Here is a 25,391-nt window from a genome sequence, read left to right on the forward strand (position 1 = left end):
CACTGTTTGTATAACAGCTTGAAGTACAGAACTGGAGATGGTAACTTAGTTTTACCAAAACCGGCTACTTATGATAGAGATGTATAGCGATCTCCTCCTAAGTAGCCATATTTTTTAAGGAAGTTCTAGACACTGTATCGATTCTGAATAAATAGTTGCCATTGTTTAAGTTCCAACCCTCGTATATTCTATCCGTGTCTGAATTCTCCGAGGAAAACAAAAGCTTCAAGATCGCATCCGTTTCCGGTATATAGACCCAAGCCCTGACATGATGGGTTACAGTTGTAGACACAAGAAAACCACCTCTGGTTTCACCGCCGCTAATTTGGACAGCTTTTGAAATTTAAAGCCTACTGTTCGAGTCCAGTGTTCGAAGTCCCCTGAACATTATTTTTCAGCAAGATAATACAAGAATGCATGTGGTCCCTGGTGTACATAACAACCTCGATACAGAGGGCGGTCCTCTTTGGTCGTGGTCAGGATTTCCTCCTGATCTCTGATGCACTGAAAACATCTGGTCGTGGGCTGCCGAGATACAGTTACATCATCAGTCGCGAGTCGCTATTACTAATGACGTCAAGCATGAAGTCGAAGCAGCACAAAATGACGTGGCCGCATGTGTCATCCAGGCTCAGTTCGTCACGATTTCCCATCATGCTTACAGTTATTGTTGCTGTGAGTTGTGGTAGCTCTAATTAGTACTATGTAGTAATTCACGAATTTAATCACGTCTTCTCCTATCTGGCTGTATTCGCGCAATAAGTAAACTTAACGTTGGTCGTAAGTCTTCCCGGTGTTGTAATTTTAATGTCTAACAGTGCATTTCTTTTGATATAATGTTAGTCATTCCACTGAATTCCGTAATAACAAAAACATCTCAGAATCACACTTCATACTTGAAGGGTGCTTCACTTTGTAAAAATATTTTGTTTTATATAAATATAATCATATATTTCCATTTATGTAATTAATTATATGATTCGTACAAGACTTTTTAGAAGTTTGGACATAAGGTTTATGCAGATAGAAGCTGCACAGGGTGTGACTATTTTATTAATTGGGTTTAGAAATGAAACGACCTTAAACTCATATCTACTTTCACGTATGACTGTTTCGACAGGCCTGCATACTTTAATTCATTTTAAATTGTCTTTCGAGCGGAACCCTTTAGCAAAATTACATCTTTTATTTTTTGTTCCCAAACTTGCTTGACTGTATCCTTACAGATATTTAGTTTCCTTTTCGTCGTCATATGTGTTTGGTCCATAGTTAATATGCTGAAATTTTAGTGTCTGATATTTCTAAGGCGATGACTAGAATTAGTTTTGGACAAAAATCAAGAGCATTTAAATTTATCAAATAAATGTTGCCACTGTCTGTAGAGCTATCATTTACAGTGCGTCATGAAAATAACAGGAATACAAGAAAAATCATGACCACGACTTTCTGCTTTGGCTGTTTCAGTTCGAAATCTCTCGTTTTAAAACATGTGTTTGAACAAATAACACATGTAATTGTTTCTAACAGCCTGTTGAATTAGGCAAAGTTAAATACTTCTTTAACGATCCCCGTCACATTATTAAAACCATGACGTCACAGAATACAAATTAGGCATTAAGTTACCACCCTAGTTATCATTATGGAATGACTCATCACACGGTCACCAAACACGTCACGAAGATATATCTCACATAGTTTGCACTTGATAAACAGGCTAACTTTCTGTGGAATTGCACATTATGCCTTCCTGGAAAGGGATATACGTAGTAGTAAACCAAACAAATGAGTTCGTAATAATTTACGCTCTGCAATCGATATAATGAACTGCGAAATGTTTGTTCAGCTTATTTTGGTGCTTCTCTTGTTTGTTGACGTCAGCCGACGTGATGAACGAGGATAGACAATTACATCCAGTTAGCGTTGCCTGAAACGCACATATCGGATTTGCAAATGTTTTCGCTCGTAAGCTGGAGTTAATTATAGCTCGGCATAAAACAGGTGTTCCCATACCAAATGTGTGCTCTCTGGCTTATTTTGGGAGCACGGAGGAGGTGTGAAATTTCTGACAATGAGAGAGTTACCACTAAGAGCAAGTAAACTTTACTTGGTGTGAGACGAACATATCTAACAAATTCTTAAGTTACGCTACATTGGGCTGCGTGTAAAGTACCTGTGGAGTGTAATACGGCTGAAATATTTTACAAATTAAAAAAAACTCAGCAGATGCGTTCCAAAAATACAAAGAGGAACCAGCCTTGTTCCCACAGCGTATGCAATTTATAACACTGCTTTAAAGAGTTAACTTCACCGTACCTCTGTTACAGTATTATTAGAAGAAATAACAGCTTTTAGAAAATGATAGTCCTCCACGCGGTCCGTCTCGAATTCCTCCCCTGTGTCAACTTTTTCATCTCAGAGTACCACTTCTAAAGTACATACTCAATTATTTGCTGGGTATTGTCCAATCTCAGTCTTCTTCTATATTTTTACCCTCTACAGTCCTCTCTAGTACCATATAAGTTATTCTCTGATGACGTAAGAGATGTCCTATCATCCTGTCCCTTCTTTCTGTCAACGTTTCTCCAGTATCTCAAATGCTTCGATTCCCTTCTGTTTCGGTTCTCCCACAATCCATGTCTCACAGTCATCCAGTGCTCTGTCAAATCGTAAATTCTCAGAAATTTCTTTCTCAAATTACAGCCTATATTTATGATACTAGTATGCTTCTCCCGATCATGAATGCCCTTTTTGCCAGTGCCAGTCTTCTTCCAGTGTCCTCTTTGCTCCGTCCATCTTTGGTTATTTTGGAGCTCAGGTAGCAGAATTTCAAACTTCATCTGAGAATGATCTCTGTCATTAGTTTTGATCTCCAGACTCTCACTTCCCTTATTCCTGCTACTATTCATTGCTTTAGGCTTTGTTCGATTTATTCTGTACTCATTAAAAATGTATTCTGCACTCATTGAAGTATTCATTTCATTCAGCCGATCATGTAACTCTTCCTCACTTTCACTGACGGTAGTAATGTCGTCAGCGAATCTTTTCATCGAACACTGTTCCACTTCATCGTTAATCCCTCTCTTGAAACCCTTTGTTTACCATCGTTAGTTCTTCGATATATAAATTCAACATTACGAGCGAAAGACTACATCCCAGTCTTCCCCCCCCTGTTTAGACCGGGAACGTTTCTTGGTCTTTCACTCTTATTGTTCCGTTTTTCCCGATAGCTTTTTCCTATTTTTCTCAGAATCTCGAACATCTTGTACCATACTACACCATCGAACGCTTTTCAACGTCGACAGATCCTATGAACGTGTTTGTTTCTTTTTCTTCTTCAAGTCTTGTTCCCATCATCAAATGCAACTTCAGAACTGCATCTCTAGTGCCATTACCTTTCCTAAAGGCAATCTGAACATCCTCTAATAAATCTTCAGTTTTCTTTCCCACTTCTCTGTATATTAAACTTGACAGAAACTTGGATGCATGAGTGGGTTGTACAATAATTCTTGCACTTGTCGGCTTCTGCAATCTTCCGAATTGTGTGGATGATGTTTCCTCGTTTGCCTGATGGTATATTGCCAGACTCATACATTCTACACATCAACGTGAATAGGCGTTTTGTTGCCACTTCCCCCAATCCATTTAGTAATTTCTATCGAATGCAATCCATTATTTCTGCCCTGTTCGATCTTAAGTTTTCGAAACATCTTTTACGTTGTGATTCTACTACTGGATGCCCTACGTCTTCTCTGTCAATTGATGTTTCTTCTCCTATCACGTCATCAGACAATTTCTCCCCTCACAAAGACCTTCAATGCACTCTTTACTTTTCCGCTCTCTCCTCTTCACGCAATATTGGAATTTACATTGCACTCTTAATGTAACAACTACTCACCGAAAGCTGTTTTGTCTTTTCTGTATGCTGAGTCTGTCCTTTGACAATCATTTATTTTTTCGATTTCTTTAAACTTTTCAGGCAGCCATTTCACAATTTTTTCCGTGCAGTTCTTATTTATTCCGTTTCTAACACCGGTATTTCTGTACTACTGAATTTTCTTCGACGTTTTTGTACTTACTGCTTCCGATCAACTGGAGTATTTCTTTTCTAAGCCTTGGATTCTTCACAGTTATTTCCCTGTACCTGTGCACTTCAATAAATAAATAAATAAATAAATGTTCAAATGTGTGTGAAATCTTATGGGACTAAACTGCTATGGTTATCAGTCCTTAAGCTTACACACTACTTAGCCGATATTATCCTAAGGACAAACACACACAACCATGCCCGAGGGAGGACTCGAACCTCCGCCGGAACCAGCCACATAGTCCATGACTGCAGCTGTGTTTTTCTTTCCAGTTTTACATGCCTGACTTTTTTTTTTTTTGGAGATACCCATTCCTCTTCATCTTAACTGCCTACTAAACTTCTCATCATCGCAGTATCTACGAGGTGTGATCAAAAAGTTACGGGAATTTTGGTTTTTCTTAAGGAATGTTTATTTATTCTCCGTCAAGATCAAGTTTGTCCCCTTCAAATTAATCCTCCTGAAGTTTAATAAACATTTGCAATGCTTTTTCCAATTTTGGAAGCAATTCGTGCACTCACGTGTCGTTATGGTGTGCAGCTCCTTGAGAGATCCTTTTTTTCATATCACGAATGGTGGCAGAACGACTTCACCCTTGGGAATAGAGAAAAGTCGCAGGGGGCCACGTCCGACGAATACGGTGGCTGAGTTAACATAAAGATGTTGCTTTTTGCCAAAAAATCACGAACAATGATTTATGCTAAATAGGGCGGAGTGCACTACAGGCAGGAAGTGGCTGCAGGGGGAGCAGGGGCTGAGTGGAGGGGACTGGGTGGCTTTTAATTTAGAGGATCTCGGGAAACTGCAGAAAGTGCTTCAGTTTCGAAGGGTGTAGGACGAGGGAAGACATAGGGCCAATCAATATTGTGTCTATCAACTGTCGTAGCTGTGCTGGATACGAACCAGAGCTCCATGCGCTTAGAGGAAGCACTAAATCTCAAATCGTGATAGGTACAGAAATCTGTCTAGAGCCGGAATTTTTTCAAAGGACCTAAACGTGTTCAGAAACATAATACAGTTGGCGGTGGAATGTTTATTGCTGTCATAAGTAGTTTATCTTGTGCTGAAATTGAAGGAGATAGTTCCTATAAATTAGTATGGGTACCGATTACACACGCCAACCGCAGTAAATTAATATTTGGTTCCTTTTAGCGTCCCCCCCCCCCCCCCCCGAAGTCAGATGGTACAGTTCAAAGAAAACTTGAATGTCATTTCAAAGAGGTACGCCACTTAAACATTTATAGCTGGTTGTGACTTCAATCTATCTTCTGTATATTGGCGAAGATACATATTTAAAATCGGTAGTAGGCAAAATACATAGTCCGAAATCGTGCTGAATATCTCCTCAAAGTATTGTTTTGAGCAACTAATTCAGGAGCCCACTCGAAGCGTAAACGGATGTGGAAACATACTTGTCCTCTTGGTCACAAAGAATTCTGACCAAATACACAGCATCATGACACATATAGGTATTAGTGACCACCTACCTGTTGTAGCTAGACTGAATAGCGTAACATCCAAACACACCAAAAATAAGCGCAATATGCATCTTGTTTAAAAAAAAAACGCAGACAAAAATTCGCTTGATACCTTCCCAAGAGACAGTCTCTATTCCTTCCAATGTGACTATGCATGCGTTGTCCAGATGTGGTTTAAATTCAAAGACATATTATCGACGGCAGTTCAGGGATATATACGAAATAAACTGACAAACGGATTGTAATGATCTCCCGTGGTACACAGGGCACAGCAGAACGTTACCGTAGATGTAATGAAAAAATATAGCAAATTTGTAAGAACACAAAATCTACAAGATTGGGCCAGTAATTCTGTAGTTCAAAATATAGTGTGGACTTCATGGTGAAAAGCTTTTATAATAGACTCCACAATGAAACTCTGTCTCGAAATTCTGGTCATACGTATTTAAAGTACACTAGTGGCAAGTTCTTAATTACAGAACCCCTAAAGTGAGTTACTTAATACGGTTTTCAGAAATACCTCCAGAATTCTAATGAAGAATAACTGCCAACATAGGTAACTTAGAATTAGATATCCCCGTTGTAGCGAAGCAGCGTAAAACTAGAAAGACACGGCTTCCGGTCCAGACTGTATAACTGTCAGGTTCCTTTCAGAGTAAGCTGATACAATAGGTCTCTACTTAGCAATCGTATAAAACCACTCGCTCATAGAAAGATCCGTACTCAAAGACCGGAAAGCAAGTCACACCGATACTCACGAAAGGAAAAGGCAGTAATCCGCTGAATTACAGCCCCATATCACTAACATCGCTTTGGAGTAGCACTGTGGAACATATACTGTGCTCGAACAATATGAAGCACCTCGAGGAAAACGATTTATTGACAAGTAGCCGACACGGATTCAGAAAATATCGTTCTCGTGAATCACAACTACCTCTTCATTCCCACGAAGTAATGAGTGCTAATGACAGGGGACGTCAAACTGAGTTCATAATTTTAGAATTACAGAAGGCTTTTCATACCGTTCCTCACAAGCGATTTCTAATTAAATTGCCTACCTATGGAGTACCGACTCAGTTGTTTGACTTGATACGTGATTTCCTGCCAGAAATGTCTCAGTTCGTGATAACTAACGGAAAGTTGTATAGCAAAACAGAAGTCCCCCAAGGACGTGTTATAGGCCCCCTGTTGTTTCTTACCTACATAAATGGTTTAGGAGACAATATGAACATCTCAAATTTCTGCCATTTACCATCAAGAAAAGTGTGAAGCCATCCACATGAGCACTGAAAGGAATCCGCTAAATTTCGCATTACACGATAGGTACCACAAACGTAAAGGTTGTAAACTCAATTATATACTAAGGGATTTCATTTACGAGCAACTTGAATATAACTTAAATTGGAACGATTGTACAGGTAATGTTATAGGGAAAGCAAACCAAAGACTGCGATTTATTGGCAGAACACTTAGAAAATGTAACACGTCTCCTGAAAAGAGTGTTTACACAACGCTTGTCCTCCCTGCTCTGGGATAATGGTGTGCGTTGTGGGATCCGCTTCAGATGGGACTGACACAGAAGATCTAGAAAGTTCAAAGAAGAGCAGATCCTTTGCATTATCGCGGAATTGAGGAGAGCCTACATTTCAATTACCAACTTCCTCCTCAGACTGTCGAAATATTTTCTTGGCACCCAGCTACATAGAGAGAAATGATCTTCATAATAAAATAAGAGAAATCAGAGCTCGCACAGAAAGGCTTCAAGTGTTCGTTTTTTCATCGTGCTGTTCGACAATGGGACGGTGGAGAAGAAGCTTGAAGGGGGTTCTATAAGCACTCTTCCAGGCCCTTAATTGTGAATTGCAGAGTAATCATGTAGATGTAGACGTAGATGAACAAGCATTGAGGTCTGAGCGGGAAAATTATTCTGATGAAATTTCCACTTGTGTGTTCGCCACAATTGTTGTCATTTTGTTCGGTTAGCTTCATGCAAACGGCATGTAGCTTCCAGGTAGTGTTTCTTGTTAACCGTGCGACCATAAGGAAGGAAAACGTGATATATTATCCCACTGCAATCAAAGAAAATAGTGAGAAGAGCCTTCACATACGATCGAACTTGTCACTTTTTTTATAGGCCTTGGTTTCGATGCCATACTGGTATGCCCATGTTTCGTGACTTGTATTTTGTTGCTCCGCTGTAGCAGACGTGTGTTCTCTGCCTCACATTTTACTGATCACGGCTAGATCCGCATTTATGGTAAAACTATTATAGCCCATGTTGATCTGACACGGTGAAAGAAGGTATACAAACATTTATCAAGGGGAGTAAGACAAGAAAAAATGGTAAGCATGTACCGATGCTGTTATTCGTGATAAGTGCAGGAAATATTATTGGGGCATCATTAAGCTAGAACGTGTAAAGTGCAAAATGAGTATCACGTTTATCGATAGTCAGCTCAGAAATTGTATCTTAAAATAAACCGTTTTGTTTAGTGGGGAAGTTGCTTCACAGGATTACATAAAAATCGAATACATAAATCGATTAAAACAAAAAAAAATTTTGGTAGTGACGTTTATAAGACACTTCGAAAGTCAGTAGTGGAAACAGTGAGAACACGAACTAATGAATGGGTTTCCCAAGTAAAATTGAGAGTAGAGTACAATGGAGGTGTACTTGTTGTTGAAGCGGCACTGAAGCGTGCGACTTGTCAGTGCTGGAAAATAACACGTTACGTTAGGAATCAGGAAATGAGAGTGGTGGCAACAGGACAACGAACCTTTGCTGTTGAGCCTGATATTGGTGTTCAGTTGAGATGGCGTCGTTGGCCGATGAACAACGCGCTGCAGCACTGAAGGTTTTTTACAAAAAACAACGACAGCTACGTAGCGTGTATTTCGTGCAACATAACGGTCTCGCCGGTCCCCAGTCCCATCGGCATATTCTGTCAAAGAGAAGGTACGGAAATTGAAGAGATGGCTCATATGTTGCGAAAGAGGTGCGGAAGTGCAAAGCGCGAGAGAATATTGTAAGAGAGGAAGAAGCCTTTACCGGAAATCCCAGGTGTTTTGCACGCAGGCATGCGCTGCTATTTGACATACTGGATCACAGTGTAAGGCGAATATTTCACAAGTAACTGCAGTACCACCCATACAAAAATTCAGAATGTGCTAAAACTGAATGTGGAGACCACGCTTTTGCCGGTAACTGTTGGAACTCATGCGCGTCAATCCAGCCCTGTGTGAAGTCCGATCATTAGCGATGAAGCCAGTTTATATGTCTCAGCCTTTGTTAGCAAGCAAAACTTCAGATACTGATGCGTGAAAATCTCGAAATGCTTCATGAGTCGCCACTTCAAAGTCAGAAAAAGGTAGTGTGGTGTGGCCTGGCGTATCTTCGTTTGAACTCGTAAGGGTTTAATTTTTGAAGACGATCACAGAAATATTGTTACTGTGAATACAGAACGTTATGTTTTCTTCTCGAACGATTTTCTAATATTACAGCTTCCTTGTGTTCCTTTAAATGCAAACACATTCTTCCAACATGATGTGGCCACATGCCACACATTGCGGCATTCCGTTAACGCACTACAGAACATCTTTCCTGGTCATTTCGTCTCTAAGAACGGGAACATTTTACGGCCTCCCAAATCCCTTGACGTTTCAGGGTCATTTGAAATCTCAGATCTTCCGGTGTGATCCAACACACACAATTCAGGAACTGAAGGGTCAAATTCCGGAGGAAATTAATCGAATTCCAGTGCCAGTCTTGCAAGAAGTGATGTCTAATTTCCGTAAAAGATATGAAGTGTGTGCTATCTACTTGATGTCGTTTTCAAGTAAAGGGCGCTTTAAATTGCAACCATTTTTAACTACGAATGAATTTGTACCGTTGGTGGACGTATCTTCGCCCGTTCCACTACCGCATAGTAATTGAGGGAAAAGCTTTTTCAAATCCGATGTTGCAGTTCACAGAAGCACTCATCGAGCAAATGATAATGAGGTATCTGTATTAGTGAATTTCATTGATGCGTCTTTGGAAGTAATTGAAGAAGAATTACAGTTCGCACTCTGAAGAATTAAAATGGGTACTTTGCAAAGAGAGCGACGATACAAAGATGGTAGGACCCAAAATTTTATGAAAATTTCTTATTGGCTGGGAAAGTAAATCAGCACAAGAAAACCATGATAAGTTTTCGAAACACAAACTAACCTATCTGGTCTGACATGTGGAATGAGACCAGAAGCAAATACCAAAAAGAGGAAAGCATCTGAATTGTGGAAAGTGCTGCTGTAATCTTGAAGAGATTAGAATACGAGTTTGGACGTACACGAGTGCATACGTCTCGCTTCAAAATTGGCCGTGTATAAAGTTGAAAGTGATATCCAGAACCACTGAAATTATTTCTTAGAATGATCGTCTGGTCGAAAAAGAAAGGAGATCGTTGGCAGTAAGCTTACTTTCACATTGTGTAATTTCAGCTACAAGACCGAGCTCCTACGTTTCTAATACCCAACAAAGTATTGAGAAAACAGAGTATAAAAAAATATGGATCAATAGATACTGTAGAAGTGCTGCCCGCTTTCGAATTGATATCAGGTAGCGTGAAGTATCCAGTACGCAAAATGCAATAGAGCTTTCTCAGCACAGCTCTTTTATCCAGTTTATGTTCAACAATGTGGACGTTCGTATTGACAACATTGAGAGTAAAAATAGCCAGTACCTATGAAAGGAAAGTTTTTGTCCTATATTTAATGTTTTTCTGTTAATTCTGTTAATTCCAAAACTATAATGGTGCGCAAAACTAAAGGACGAAAGTAACTTTCGCATGATGTGTCACAGGCAAGTAACGTAGCTTGATGAAACTCGGACCATACACAGAAAGAACTGCTACAGTATAACGCAGTAGGTAACTAAAATAAACGCACAACGAAACGAACAGAAATGACACTGTTATTCAATGACAGTAACGACACTAAAATCACCGTGATGCATGATGATCAGCTGGATATTACAAAACGTGCGATATGGTTCTTAACAGAGCGTGTGATCACCACAGACGGCAATGTATGCTCTACAATGCGTTCCTATGCCATCCACGACGCTGGTAAGGTGTTCTCAGACGTTCAGTTCCTACTGGACGGTCGCTACTTGTTGTGAACGAGTTACAGTGACTCTGCCCAACGCAGGCCACTCGCAATCGATGGCACTGAGTCCGGAGAATGCGCAGGCCAATCCATACGCTCAAAATCCTCTACTTCCAGGAGCTCCTGAATCTGTGCTTTTCCAGAAGGTCGCCCATTCTCATCCACAAAAATGAAGTCAGGGTCGAATGCACCTCCGAAAAGAGCCACATTGGCAGTAAGTGCGTTGATTGGTGTTCAAAGATTTGGAGATAAGTGTGCCCATGAAACAGTATGCCTCCCGAGAACATAACACATGGAACACCAACACGATCATATCTGACAATGTTCTTTGGCGCACTGTGTGTTCTGACATCTCGTCATATGAGGGTGCGTCCAGCACTGTCATCTCGGTTGTCCAGTTGTTATGGTGTGGGGAAGCACAACACTCACCGGTCGACGCTGTTGTGACAATAGTCTTTCCCCGCGAGCGTCTTTTCAGGGGTCCACAGGGACCTCACCTCATTTTCATGGATGACAATACATGACCGCATCGAAGAGCACAGGTGAAGGAGCTCATGAAACGAGGGAGTATTCGTCGAATTGCCTGGCTTGCTCGTTCCCTGACTTAAATGCCAATGATCATGTGTGGAATGCGTCGGAGGCTTCACTGTTATTATTGTCTTTGAATAAAAGTGTCATTTCTGTTCGTCTCATTGCACGTTTCTTTCAGTTACCTTCTGCGCTATACTGTAACAGTTTTTTCTGTGCATCGTCCACGTTTCATCGAGCTTTTTTTACTTGGGTGTGACACGTCACGCGAATGTTACTTCCGTCCCTAAATTTTACACACCATTCTATTTCTTTTCTGGGTGTATTAAATTGATAAATGGCAATATCTGCTTACAAACTATGAGTATGTTTTCTGTGAGTGTCTTTGATTTTTGGAAAACTCACTTTGATATTCTACAGCTTTTCTCTTACATTGTTTTGCGTCAAACCGATCAATTCTCAAATGTTGCACTATCATGTAAATGTAAAAAACTAAACACGAAGAAAACAGAGTATTATATGGCGCACACTTTGCGCTCGTCTGTTGTACATAAAATTACTTAAAATAAATTTTTAAGAATTACTCATCATGATAACAACGATAATTTCTGCAATTAGTTAGAAGCGCGGCGAGACGATGCTTCTAAGCTACTGCCACGCAAACGAATGTTCTCTTAGTGCGCCAGCCACAGCGGGGACAGCGCAACATGGACTCCCTCGAACTGTAGGCAAACCGCATACCTCTGGGTCTCAGTCCACACAGTGGTGTCAATATTGTTGCCAACTCTGTCTCTGCACTGTCGTATTCCTGTTACGCACTACGCTACGCTGGCAACATAGGTTGTCTGAAAAAGCAGTAATTTTAAAAGAAAGATTACACTGCAATTGATTTAAAGATCACTCGATATTTCTTTTTTTTAGCTTTGTTAACATTTTGGGAAGGATAAGAACCTCCCAGACACCCACTCCCACCCTCTCCCTCTACCCATGGGATATGGACTGACCGAAAAAGATGGAAGACGTGAGAAGTAGCAATAATGAGAACAGTCAGAAAGTTAACGTCAGGACTGAGGATCACGAAGTAGACGAAGTTAAGGAATTCTGATAGCTTGACAGCAAACTATAATCAGTCTACAATTGACACAAAGAACATTCCTGGCCAAGAAAGGGCTGATTAACATAGGATTTGACTTTGGGAAGAAATGTCTGTCAATGAGCGTTTGAGGCACAGAATTGTACGGTAATGAAACATGGAGTGTAGGAAAGCCAGAACAGAAAAGAATCGGAGCACTTGAGATATGGTACTACAAAAGAAGAGAAACGAATATATGGGAAACTCTGATGAAAGGAGGAAACAGGGTCATAGGACACCTGTGAAGAAATCAGGAATAACTCTCATGGTACTACAGGGAGCTGTAGAGGGTAAAACTGTAGAGGAAAACAGAGATTGGAATGCATGCAACAAGTAATTGAGAACGTAGGTGGGAAGTGCTACGCTGAGGTGGAAAGGTTTGTACAGGAAAGTAAATCCTGGCGGGACCGATCAAACTAGTCATAAGACTGATGATTTAACAAAAGAAAAAATAGTTAATAACTGTTCTCAATAAGAAACTTCCTGGCAGATTAAAACTGTGTGCCGGACCGAGACTCGAGCTCGGGACCTGTGCCTTAATAAGTGTGACTATATTTCACGGAGGAGGCTCGTAATAAATTATACCGCTTATGCTCCGAGAAGTGGAGTTATGCTGATAGGGAGCGAGCCGCGAAATCTCAGAAGTGCTGTAAGTTAAAAACTCATAGTTCTGTTTTACAGAGAAAATTTCTATAAACAGTAAAAGACAATTCTGTCATGAAAACTGGTAGACCAGTGCATCATATCTTTGCTAACGTCAAATCAAGAGTGACTCTCACGAGTGCACCAACAGAAGTAAATAACTTTTAACCAGATCTGTGAGGTTTTGAAGTGATTAAAATTTTATCTCCCACCTGAAACTGTCCACAATTTTTTTTTTAGAGCTTTGAAAGCCTAGTGTTGCCTCCCTAAACAGTGAGAAGTAGCGCTTCTTATATACGAAATGTAACAACTTTATCCTACTGTATATCGAACCTCTGTTCTGCCCCATGTAGTTTGTTGCTGGGATCTTCTTTAATCGCTTTCAGTATACACTTTTCATTGGAGTTCACCGATGCGGTGTTCAGACTGAGCATGGGACAGTGAAATGTTCTCTAAAAGTTAAATCTCTAAAAAAAAAAATAATTTAGAGCGCTTGAGCCCAGCCTGCAGCATACTGCGCGAGGCGCTCTCTCTTGGAGTGTCTTCACCTGACGGCTAGTCTCGCAAAGTGCGGCTTGCAGTGACCTGATAAAGGGGCTTTCCCCCTCGGTGCGTTCAGTAGAATGGATCTCGTTAGCAGTATTGGCTACCTTTAGTGGCTCTGGTGATACCTGTTTTCCTCGCTGAGGCGAGAACTAAAGTACGTTGAAGTTGATGAGACAGGTTTCCAATGAGCCGTCGTGTGCAGGAGAGTGGAAGTATCTGCTACGAAAGTTCTTCTGGAAGTGGGAAGTTTTTGTGTACTTTCTCTCAGCTGTCAGATGGTTTGTTCACTCATATGTGAATTGTGAAATTACCTGCTAGCATCGGTGCTATTCTACCAGCGGTGGTTTAGTGATGCTTAGTGCTACAGGCACCGACAGGCTGACCCCCGAGAGGTTTTGCGCTGAGTTCTGCGAGCGTATGTTGGTTGGTTGGTTGGTTGCTTGGGGAAGGAGACCAGACAGCGTGGTCATCGGTCTCATCGGATTAGGGAAGTATGGGGAAGGAAGTCGGCCGTGCCCTTTCAGAGGCACCATCCCGGCATTTGCCTGGAGTGATTTAGGGAAATCACGGAAAACCTAAATCAGGATGGCCGGACGCGGGATTGGACCTTCGTCCTCCCGAATGCGAGTCCAGTGTCTAACGAGCGTATGTGCTCGTTGTTGGTTAAGGTATAACATTTTGGGAAATTTGTTCTGGCTTGCTTTCCAAGTTGTCCGCACTGATGGGTGGTTGGTGATTTGCACCAGTTACGTTTTCTGTGCGAACACCTTGGAGAATCCGTTACGAACAGTTCATCTATGTGGTGCTTTGCACGATCATTTATCTGTTCATATTTCGAGTTTATGGAAATTCATTGAAATCTGTGATGTTTCTCCGTATCCCTGATTACACGATCCGCATAGTGAATTTATTGACTGGGAAATGAATTTTGCACGTCATTCACGGCATTCTGGAGGGAACGACCAGTAAATCTCGCCTACACGCTCTGTAGCATCTTAAGCAATTATAACTGAATGTAGTTGTCGTAATTAGGACCGGCTCCACCACCCTAGCTTGAATTGTTATTCTGTCTGTCAGCATTGTGCGAAGACATGTGCTTCGAAAAGGCCGTGTCCGAACGAACATGACTTTTGCTGACCGTGTTTGTGAACTTTTATTAATTCGCTGGTCATGTTTTAATAAATTTGTTACTCTTGTAGGCTGTGTTTCTTAAATGACCTTTGATCGCTCACGGTTGGTTGGTTGATCTGGGAGAGGGGAGCAGACAGCGAAGTCATCGGCCCCATCGGTTTAGGCAAGGATGAGGAAGGAAGTCTGCCATGCCCTTTCAAAGGAATCATTCCGGAATTTGCCTGAAGCGATTTAGGGAAATCACGAGAAATCTGAATCAGGATGGCAGGTTGCGGATTTGAACCGTCGTCCTCCCGAATACGAATCCATTAATCCATTGTGCTAACCACTGTGCCACCTCGATCTGTCCGCACGTAAGTTTACGCAACTACTTTAATCTATTGATTTCTTTTGACCAGTTACTAGCTACAGTTAGTGTCTTTCAGTAGGTTGTAACCAGTAACGTTGTTTAGTTATTGAGCTTCTCCGATGTGCTCAGTGGCTATCCTGAGCGTAACCAGGACCAGATATAGACTCAGATCACAATGTAGTCGTGATGAAGTGCAGGCTGAAGTTTAAAAGATTAGTCAGGAAGAATCAATATGCAAAGAAGTGGGAATCGGAAGTACTGAGGAATAACGAGATACGACTGACGTTCTCTAAGGCTATAGACATAGCAAAAAGGAATAGCTTAGTAGGAAATGTAGTTGAATAGGTATGGACATCTCTAAAAAGATTAATCACAGAAGTTGGAAAGGGAAAGGAAACACAGGGACAAAAAGTAACAAAAAAAATGGTTCAAATGGCTCTGAGCACTAGTGGACTTAACTTCTGAGATCATCAGTTCCCTAGAAGTCAGAACTACTTAAACCTAACTAACCTAAGAACATCACACACATCTATGCCCGAGGCATAGAGGTCGAGCGGTTCCAGACTGTAGCGCCTTCAACCGCTAGGCCACCCCGGCCGACACCAGGGATAACGGAGGAAATACTTCAGTTGATCGACGAAAGAAGGAAGTACAATAAAGAATTCACGAATCCAGAAATGCAGAAATACAAGTCGCTGAGGAATGAAATAAATGATAATTGCAGGGAAGCTAAGCTGAAACGGCTGCATGAAAAACGGAAGAAGTGACTATTGGATGGACGGAGTCAACATACAGAAAACTCAAATGTGACAACAATGCAACGAGAGTAGATTGAAGGCCTCTGTGAGGGGGAAGACTTGTTTGATGTGATGGGAGAAGAAACGGGAGTCGATTTAGAAGATGCAGAGGATCTAGTATTAGAATCAGAATTTAAAGGAGCTCTGATGGACTTATTATCAAATAAGGCAAAAGAGATGGATTAAATTGCGTCAGAATTTAAGAACCATTGGGCGAAGTGACAACAAAACGAGTATTCAATTTTGTGTGTAGGTTGTATGAATCTGGCGACCTACCATTTGACTTTTGGAAAAATACCCACACAATACCAATGACTGCAAGAGATGACATGTGCTAGAATTTCTCACAATCAGCTTAACAGCTCATGCATCAAAGTTTCTACGAAAATTATAATACAGAAGAATGGAAAAGAAAATTGAAGATGTGTTAGATAACCAGTTTGGCTTTAGGAAAGGTAAAGGCACCCAATAAGCAATTCTGACGTTGCGGTTAATAAAGGAAGCGAGACTAAAGAAAAATCAAAACACCATGGGATTTGTCGACTTTGAAAAAGTATTCTAAAATGTAGAATGCTGTAAGACGTTGGAAATTCTGAGAAAAATAGGGGGGTAAGCTGTAGGGAGAGACGGGTAATATACAATATGTAAAATAGCCAAGAGGGAATAATAAGAGTGGACGACTAAGAACGAAGTACTCCGATTAACAAGGATGTATTCTTTCGCCCCTGCTCTTCAGTCTGTACAACAGAGAAGCAATGATCGAAATAAAAATAAGATCAAAATTCATGAAGAAACGATATCAATCACACGAATCGCTGATAACATTGCTGTCCTGAGTGAAAGTGAAGAAGAATTACATGATCTGCTGAATGGGATAAATAGGGATTCCTGATCAAGAGATGTCTACTGCTATCAAACATAAGACTCGAGGAAGAAATTTTTGAGAATGTACGTTTGGCGCACATTGTTGTATGGTAGTGAAACATGGACTGTGGGAAAACCAGAAAATAAGAGAATCGAAGCACTTGAGGGGTGTTGCTATACACGAATGTTAAAAAATTAGGTGTTCTGCTAAGGTAAGGAATGAAGAGCTTGTGTGTAGAATCGAAGAGGAAAGGAATGTGTGGGAAACACTGACGAGGAGAAGAGACAGGATGATAGGACACCTGTTAAGACATACGGAATGGCGTTCGTGGTACTAAAGGTGTAAGTAGGATGTTTAGGTTTTTTTTAATTGGTAACGCCACCGCCACGTAGCGCTCTGTATGAAAATCACTGACTGTGCCGTGTGCAGTCTGTGGCTGGTTGGCATTGTTGTAATACTCGCCATTGTAATGTTGGGCAGCGGCAGCTGGATGTTAACAGCGCGTAGCGTTGCGCAGTTGGAGGTGAGCCGCCAGCAGTGGTGGACGTGGGGAGAGAGATGGCGGAGTTTTGAAATTTGTAAGAATTGGTGTCATGAACTGATATATATATTATGACTATTAAGGTAAATACATTGTTTGTTCTCTATTAAAATCTTTCATTCGCTAACTATGCCTATCAGTAGTTAGTGCCTTCAGTAGTTTGAATCTTTTATTTAGCTGGCAGTAGTGGTGCTCGCTGTATTGCAGTAGTTCGAGTAACGAAGATTTTTTGTGAGGTAAGTGATTTGTAAAAGGTATAGGTTAATGTTAGTCAGGGCCATTCTTTTGTAGGGATTATTGAAAGTCAGATTACGTTGCGCTAAAAACTATTGTGTGTCAGTGCATATGAGCTCAGTAGCTTTAAGTTAGCTTAAGAGGGGCTGGACTATATAAGAAACTAACTATGATGAATTGGAAGAAAAGCATTGAGAGGCTATAAGGAAATGGTTTGGCCAAAAAGGTAGTGTACAGTGGAGAAAAACTATTTTTGAAAGAGGATGTGAACAGAATACAGAAAGCAGGTTTAGAGAGGACTTTTTGGGAATAATGATGAACTAAGGGAGATCTCTATGCAAAATACTGCAGTAAAACAAACCCTGTCCTTTCCTTTCGTATTATCCCTCTATGTGTTTATGTATCCTTGTGTATTTGTCTTTTTCCTGTCTTTATGTGTTTAGCTAATAAGATTTATGTTGTAGAATTTTTCAAATACTATGTTATTTTCTTTGTAAATATGTTCAGACATTATTTATTGTGTTTTGTTTTAATGCTCATGTGTAAAGTTGATGTTTCAAAAGTTATTCTGATCTTTTATGTATGTACTTATGTCATAATTTTTGTAACACTGATGTATTTGCTATTTCGATTCTTTTGTAAAGCCTATACTACTGCAAATGTTATCTGTATTGTTATGTTCTTTAAAGATGTATTTTGTACCTTTGTTATTGCATTCTTATGTTATAAAATTGTAATTGACACCAGTTCATCAAATTAAGTAACTTGTAAATTACATTTCACTGCACACGTTTCTGTTGGTCACAGTATATGGACAATATGTGAGAAGTAAGGACTGATAGTGATTGCACGTGTGTTAATAACTCAGTAAGGGACTGGATAACAGCATTGCTGGTTCTAAGGACATTTCAAAAACAATTTTTCTGAGTGCACAAGTGGTGGTTATGGACTTGCTATATTATCCGCAAGACTCTTCAATGGTGATTGTGCGCCTGCACAGTCAAACAGATGGCTGCTGGCCATCTCTACAAGGACTACAGTGGGTCTACACCTTTGATGACCCACCAATGCCATTATTTCTACAAGGACTGCAGTGGGTCTGCACCTCTGGTGGCCCACCGATAGTAATCTCTACCAGGACTACAGTGGGTCTGCTCTGTGATGACCTACCTACCGATAATCTTCAACGTTGACTGACTCTGCTGTGGCCCATTATCTGTCTGCATTTCAAGAGTCAGCACTGTCTGTCCGTTGGAAGGACAACACTACTTCTTCAAGACTGCTTAGAAATCCACTACTTCCAAGTGCATTTTCTTTTACTACTAAGACTTTGAGAAAAACACTGCAATTTTACTTTGATGAATGATCAGGACTGTCATTATGGACTGTGAGAAAATTTTAGCTTTTGACCAACATTGTATCGATAAGTGTGTACATTTCATTTCTTTGTTATTGTAATTATGAAAAAAATTTTCAAATCTGTATTGGCCACTGCCCAAAACAATTTGTAATTTTTTTTGTGGGGAGCATGGGGGCTATGTAAGTAGGATGTTTAGGTTTTTTTTAATTGGTAACGCCGCCGCCACTTAGCGCTCTGTATGAAAATCACTGGCTGTGCCTTGTCCAGTCTGTGGCTGGTTGGCATTGTTGTAATACTCGCCATTGTAGTGTTGGGCAGCGGCAGCTGGATGTTAACAGCGCGTAGCATTGCGCAGTTGGAGGTGAGCCGCCAGCTGTGGTGGACGTGGGGAGAGAGATGGTGGAGTTTTGAAATTTGTAAGAATTGGTGTCATGAACTGGGTGGCACGGGATACATGCGGACGTGTATTGTCCTGTTGGAACAGCAAGTTCCCTTGCCGGTCTAGGAATGGTAGAACGATGGGTTCGATGACGGTTTGGATGTACCGTGCACTATTCAGTGTCACCTCGACGATCACCAGAGGTGTACGGCCAGTGTAGGAGATCGCTCCCCAGACCATGATGCCGGGTGTTGGCCCTGTGTGCCTCGGTCGTATTCAGTCCTGATTGTGGCGCTCACCTGCACGGCGCCAAACACTCTTACGACCATCATTGGCACTAAGGCAGAAGCGACTCTCATCGCTGAAGACGACACGTCTCCATTCGTCCCTCCATTCAAGCCTGTCGCGACACCACTGGAGGCGGGCTGCACGATGTTGGGGCGTGAGGGGAAGACGACCCAACGGTGTGCGGGACCGTAGCCCAGCTTCATGGAGACGGTTGCGAATGGTCCTCGCCGATACCCCAGGAGCAACAGTGTCCCTAATTTGCTGGGAAGTGGCGGTGCGGTCCCCTACGGCACTGCGTAGGATCCTACGGTCTTGGCGTGCATCCGTGCGTCTCTGCGGTCCGGTCCCAGGTCGACGGGCATGTGCACCTTCCGCCGACCATTGGCGACAACATCGATGTACTGTGGAGACCTCACGCCCCACGTGTTGAGCAATTCGGCGGTACGTCCACCCGGCCTCCCGCATGCCCACTATACGCCCTCACTCAAAGTCCATCAACTGCACATACGGTTCACGTCCACGCTGTCGCGGCATCTACCAGTGTTAAAGACTGCGATGGAGCTCCGTATGCCACGGCAAACTGGCTGACACTGACGGCGGCGGTGCACAAATGCTGCGCAGCTAGCGCCATTCGACGGCTAACACCGCGGTTCCTGGTGTGTCCGCTGTGCCGTGCGTGTGATCATTGCTTGTACAGCCCTCTCGGAGTGTCCGGAGCAATTATGGTGGGTCTGACACACTGGTGTCAATGTGTTCTTTTTTCCATTTCCAGGAGTGTAGTACAAACTTAATGATCTCAAATTGAAAGAATAATCCAATCCTACCTTAATGATATATAAATTTGGAAGTGTATACAATTTAGTTGTTACAATGAAAGGGCTGGTTTGTGAGCTCTCATTTTTTTCCATCATAACAAAAAAATCACTGAGAAACAAAATAGAACGTATTTATATCGTGTGTCCTTTTCGCTTCTGTAAAGTGAATGAATGTATTAATTGCACTGGACTATTATTATGTGCTATCTGGTCTTGTGTGGTTAACGAAGGGCAGGTTTAAGCAGTATTAGTTGAAGACAAAGTAATGATTAAAGTAAACAACAGAATGCTTCATTTGCAAATCTAGTGACTACTTAACTATTAAAGTGACAAATATTTCTGCCCACTGTGTAATTTGTCCATTTGGGTGTGTACATAGAACAGTATTTAATGAAAGTTCGCTTTGAAGTAGTAAAAAAAGGTTCTTGATGAATATTACCTTTACATTATTATGCCTAATTAGCCTGGCGACCGTATAACTATTTCATTTTATAGTAATCAGTTACTCTTACTCTTTGGAAAATTATTTCCTTCTGTCATCTACCTACAACTATTCTTACGAAATGAAGGTTCACTTCCAACTTTCACTTAGGTAAACTCGGTCAGATTTCTAGACTCCTCTCAGAGTGTACTATTTACTGAACGTTTGGGCCATATTTGGCAAATTTACTACCGCTGTAGTGTTATACGTGGCTGCCTCGTGACAAAAATAAACCTTATCGTCACTAGGTAAATTGCATGTCAGTATAACGAACGGAGCAGTAGTGTTATAACTTGTTTGTAAGTTAGCGCATAAACTTTTTTATAGTCTATCGTATCTATGGCTTTTTACAGAAACAGGTGCAGCCAATTGAGTGTTTTATATCTGTGTTGAGGCTTAGTGCTTGCGTTTCGAATCATTTCACTTAGAACAGCTTTGGAGCAAGCAGACATATGTGCTTCCCGTGGCCAAATTGGCATTGAAGATGTTCTGATGCAGTTTTCACGTCTCAATATCTCTTGAAGAACGCGATATTGTTCAGTAGCGTTCCTTTATTCACCACTGGTAACTCTAGTTACCTGATGTTCTCCTGTTACTGGACACCGTTACTGACCATTCCGTGTTGTAAAATGACGTACCGAAGACTAGACTGTACTCGGAAATCAAAACAGTCAATCATACAAAAAATTTTATACACTCTCCCTCCAGAATTGTAGGCACACGACGGTAGGTATCGTTTTGAAATTTTCCTTCAGAGCATCATATTATGAGGAGGACCATTTCTAACAATAGCAGAAGGGTTTCTTCACGATTTAGAAAAAGCAGAATGTCGTAGAAAGTCAGATACAAAATTGAGAGGGTACATTATCGTGGGACGCGCAGAATATATATGAAATACCCGAAAACAGGAAGATTTTATAGTTTGCAAACTTCGACCCAGTTACGGTATGTATTTTAAAGTACAAAGTGATGCCGTGCTGGCAGAGCGCTTCATTATCGCTTGTCTTCAATGGTTCATAGGCCCTATGGTCACAGTAAACACGTAGTTAGGCATGACAGTTCGTGAGCTAGAAAAGAACAACGTTTAGTAGTACTCAAAACATAAGTGACTGCTTGTTCCAAAAATAATTTATTGTGTCAGACAGTAGACTAACATTTATTTAGTGAGGTGTTAAGCAATTTCACTTCATTTCTATTATCACTGTGAACAAGTTTAGGCGGCAGCACTAATTTAATTTCTTGTCGCATATGAGCCCGTTGAGAGCCTACACTGAATTTAGATGCGCCAAAGTTAAATTTTCCAGTGAACTCCCTTATTGGCCGGTAACCACCTGCTCCGCGGTTTTGAGGGAACCGCCTCCACTGTAAAACTTTACTCGACTGCTTTCACTCATTTCTCCAAATTGTCGCCAATGAAGGCATTAAAAGCGTTCCCCCAAGTTTTGCTTCCGTTTAACCATCTGAATAGATATTTCAGACTTTTAAGCAACCGTAAAGACTGATAAATGATTATTCGCATTGATATCTAAAGTCTGGGTGAGCAAGTAAGGAAAACGAGCTCGCTAAGGAACAAGTGAATGCATGTTTCGGTAACGTCGTCCTGTTCCGGTTATACACAGAAAACACACGCTTTCGTATTAGGGAAACACTATAATACTGAAGACGCGTACTTATAGAAGGTTACTCTGAACAATGTGTTGATTCTTACCTATGTCGGTGCGTATCAATGTGATTACCATGACACCGAAAATATGTTACAGGCATCACAACACTCGTGCTCGTTTCAACACTTAAGAACAAAGCTGGGATCTGATTTAGAGAGGAAATACTGATATTAGCTTCGCAGTGAATGGCAAAATAGTGTTCTGCTGTCATGACGTACAGATCTCGATACATTTGCCTCTAGTCAATATGACCTGTATTCCACTTTTCTTCAGGCAGATATCCAAATGATACGTCTCTTTCTTGGAAGTGCAGCATGTAAGAGATATTGAGGGAATATGATCTCAACGAACATTCCGTCGGAAACATTGACACATTAGGTTACTGAAAGCATGTGGGTCTCTGTTCTTGTATTAGCTTCTTTTTTGTGGCGGGTATGATGCCACCAGCGAGGAGTTCCTCTCCTGTGCCAACCTCTTCATCTTAGAGTAGCACTTGCAATCTACATCCTCAATTATTTGCTGTAGGTACTCCAATCTCTGTCTTCCTTTACAGCTACCTTTGATACGTCCCCTGTGAAAAATTATACATAACTGGTCTATGTGAAACGTCCTCTTTGAACAATTGTACACGACTGTGCTTAAACTGACACACAATAGTTTTTAGCGCAACGCAGTCTGACTTTCGATAATCCCTACAAAAGAATGGCCATGACTAACATTAACCTATACCTTTCACAAACCACTTACCTCACAAAAAATCTTCGTTACTCGAACTACTGCAATACAGCGAGCACCACTACTGCCAGCTAAATAAAAGATTCAAACTACTGAAGGCACTAACTACTGATAGGCATAGATAGCGAATGAAAGATTTTAATAGAGAACAAACAATGTATTACCTTAATAGTCATAATACACACTCCTGGAAATGGAAAAAAGAACACATTGACACTGGTCTGTCAGACCCACCATACTTGCTCCGGACACTGCGAGAGGGCTGTACAAGCAATGATCACACGCACGGCACAGCGGACACACCAGGAACCGCGGTGTTGGCCGTCGAATGGCGCTAGCTGCGCAGCATTTGTGCACCGCCGCCGTCAGTGTCAGCCAGTTTGCCATGTCATACGGAGCTCCATCGCAGTATTTAACACTGGTAGCATGCCGCGACAGCGTGGACGTGAACCGTGTGTGCAGTTGACGGACTTTGAGCGAGGGCGTATAGTGGGCATGCGGGAGGCCGGGTGGACGTACCGCCGAATTGCTCAACACGTGGGGCGTGAGGTCTCTACAGTACATCGATGTTGTCGCCAGTGGTCGGCGGAAGGTGCACGTGCCCGTCGACCTGGGACCGGACCGCAGCGACGCACGGATGCACGCCAAGACCGTAACATCCTATGCAGTGCCGTAGGGGACCACACCGCCACTTCGCAGCAAATTAGGGACACTGTTGCTCCTGGGGTATCGGCGAGGACCATTCACAACCGTCTCCGTCTTCCGCTCACGCCCCAACATTGTGCAGCCCGCCTCCAGTGGTGTCGCGACAGGCGTGAATGGAGGGACGAATGGAGATGTGTCGTCTTCAGTGATGAGAGTCGCTTCTGCCTTGGTGCCAATGAAGGTCGTATGCGTGTTTGGCGCCGTGCAGGTGAGCGCCACAATCAGGACTGCATACGACCGAGGCACACAGGGCCAACACCCGGCATCATGGTGTGGGGAGCGATCTGCTACACTGGCCGTACACCTCTGGTGATCGTCGAGGGGACACTGAATAGTGCACGGTACATCCAAACCGTCATCGAACCCATCGTTCTACCATTCCTAGACCGGTAAGGGAACTTGCTGTTCCAACAGGACAATGCACGTCCGCATGTATCTCGTGCCACACAACGTGCTCTAGAAGGTGTAAGTCAACTACCCTGGCCAGCAAGATCTCCGGATCTGTCCCCCATTGAGCATGTTTGGGACTGGATGAAGCGTCGTCTCACGCGGTCTGCACGTCCAGCACGAACGCTGGTCCAACTGAGGCGCCAGGTGGAAATGGCATGGCAAGCCGTTCCACAGGACTACATCCAGCATCTCTACGATCGTCTCCATGGAAGAATAGCAGCCTGCATTGCTGCGAAAGGTGGATATACACTGTACTAGTGCCGACATTGTGCATGCTCTGTTGCCTGTGTCTATGTGCCTGTGGTTCTGTCAGTGTGATCATGTGATGTAACTGACCCCAGGAATGTGTCAATAAAGTTTCCCCTTCCTGGGACAATGAATTGACGGTGTTCTTATTTCAATTTCCAGGAGTGTATTTTAACACACTTTACCCAGACAATAACCTCTATAAAACAGAGACCATTTCCAGTAAAATTTTACTTCAAACAACCTGTAGACAAAATGTTAGTAGTACCACTTGTGAAACAAGTTCTGAAAACAATTTTAAATCAGTAAACATTAGTACTCTCTTTTCCAAGTAATACTCTTTCCTAAACTAATTTTTAATCTCATTTTCTCGTTAAGTTTCAAAACATTCAAACATTGACAGTCACTGTTATATGTCTCAGAAACAAGTAAGTCTTGCCCAACACTTTAAGTGTACTGGCAGAAAACTTTGCCACACATAAAGAAATGCACCATAGAATTGTTGATGCTTTTTATGCAAAGGACATTCTCGGATTTCATTACTTAACGGAGAAGAACCTACTTGGAAAAGTGCATAGGATGGACATTTTGAATATTCGGATTATATTTCCATAGAACCAAACATAACATTACTAGCTCACATATTAATACATTTCTGACCTATCGTAAGTGTGACAAAGTGGTTGCGCAATCGAGGTGGCGAGTATGTGGCGGCTAGGTGGCCTTTTCATTGACAATAATAAGCTCTATTTACCTCTTTTGGCGTTGTTAATAATAATTTTTGAGGTTTTCCCT

The sequence above is a fragment of the Schistocerca gregaria genome, chromosome 2 (genome assembly GCF_023897955.1).
Source record: "Schistocerca gregaria isolate iqSchGreg1 chromosome 2, iqSchGreg1.2, whole genome shotgun sequence".
Lineage (NCBI taxonomy): Eukaryota > Metazoa > Arthropoda > Insecta > Orthoptera > Acrididae > Schistocerca > Schistocerca gregaria.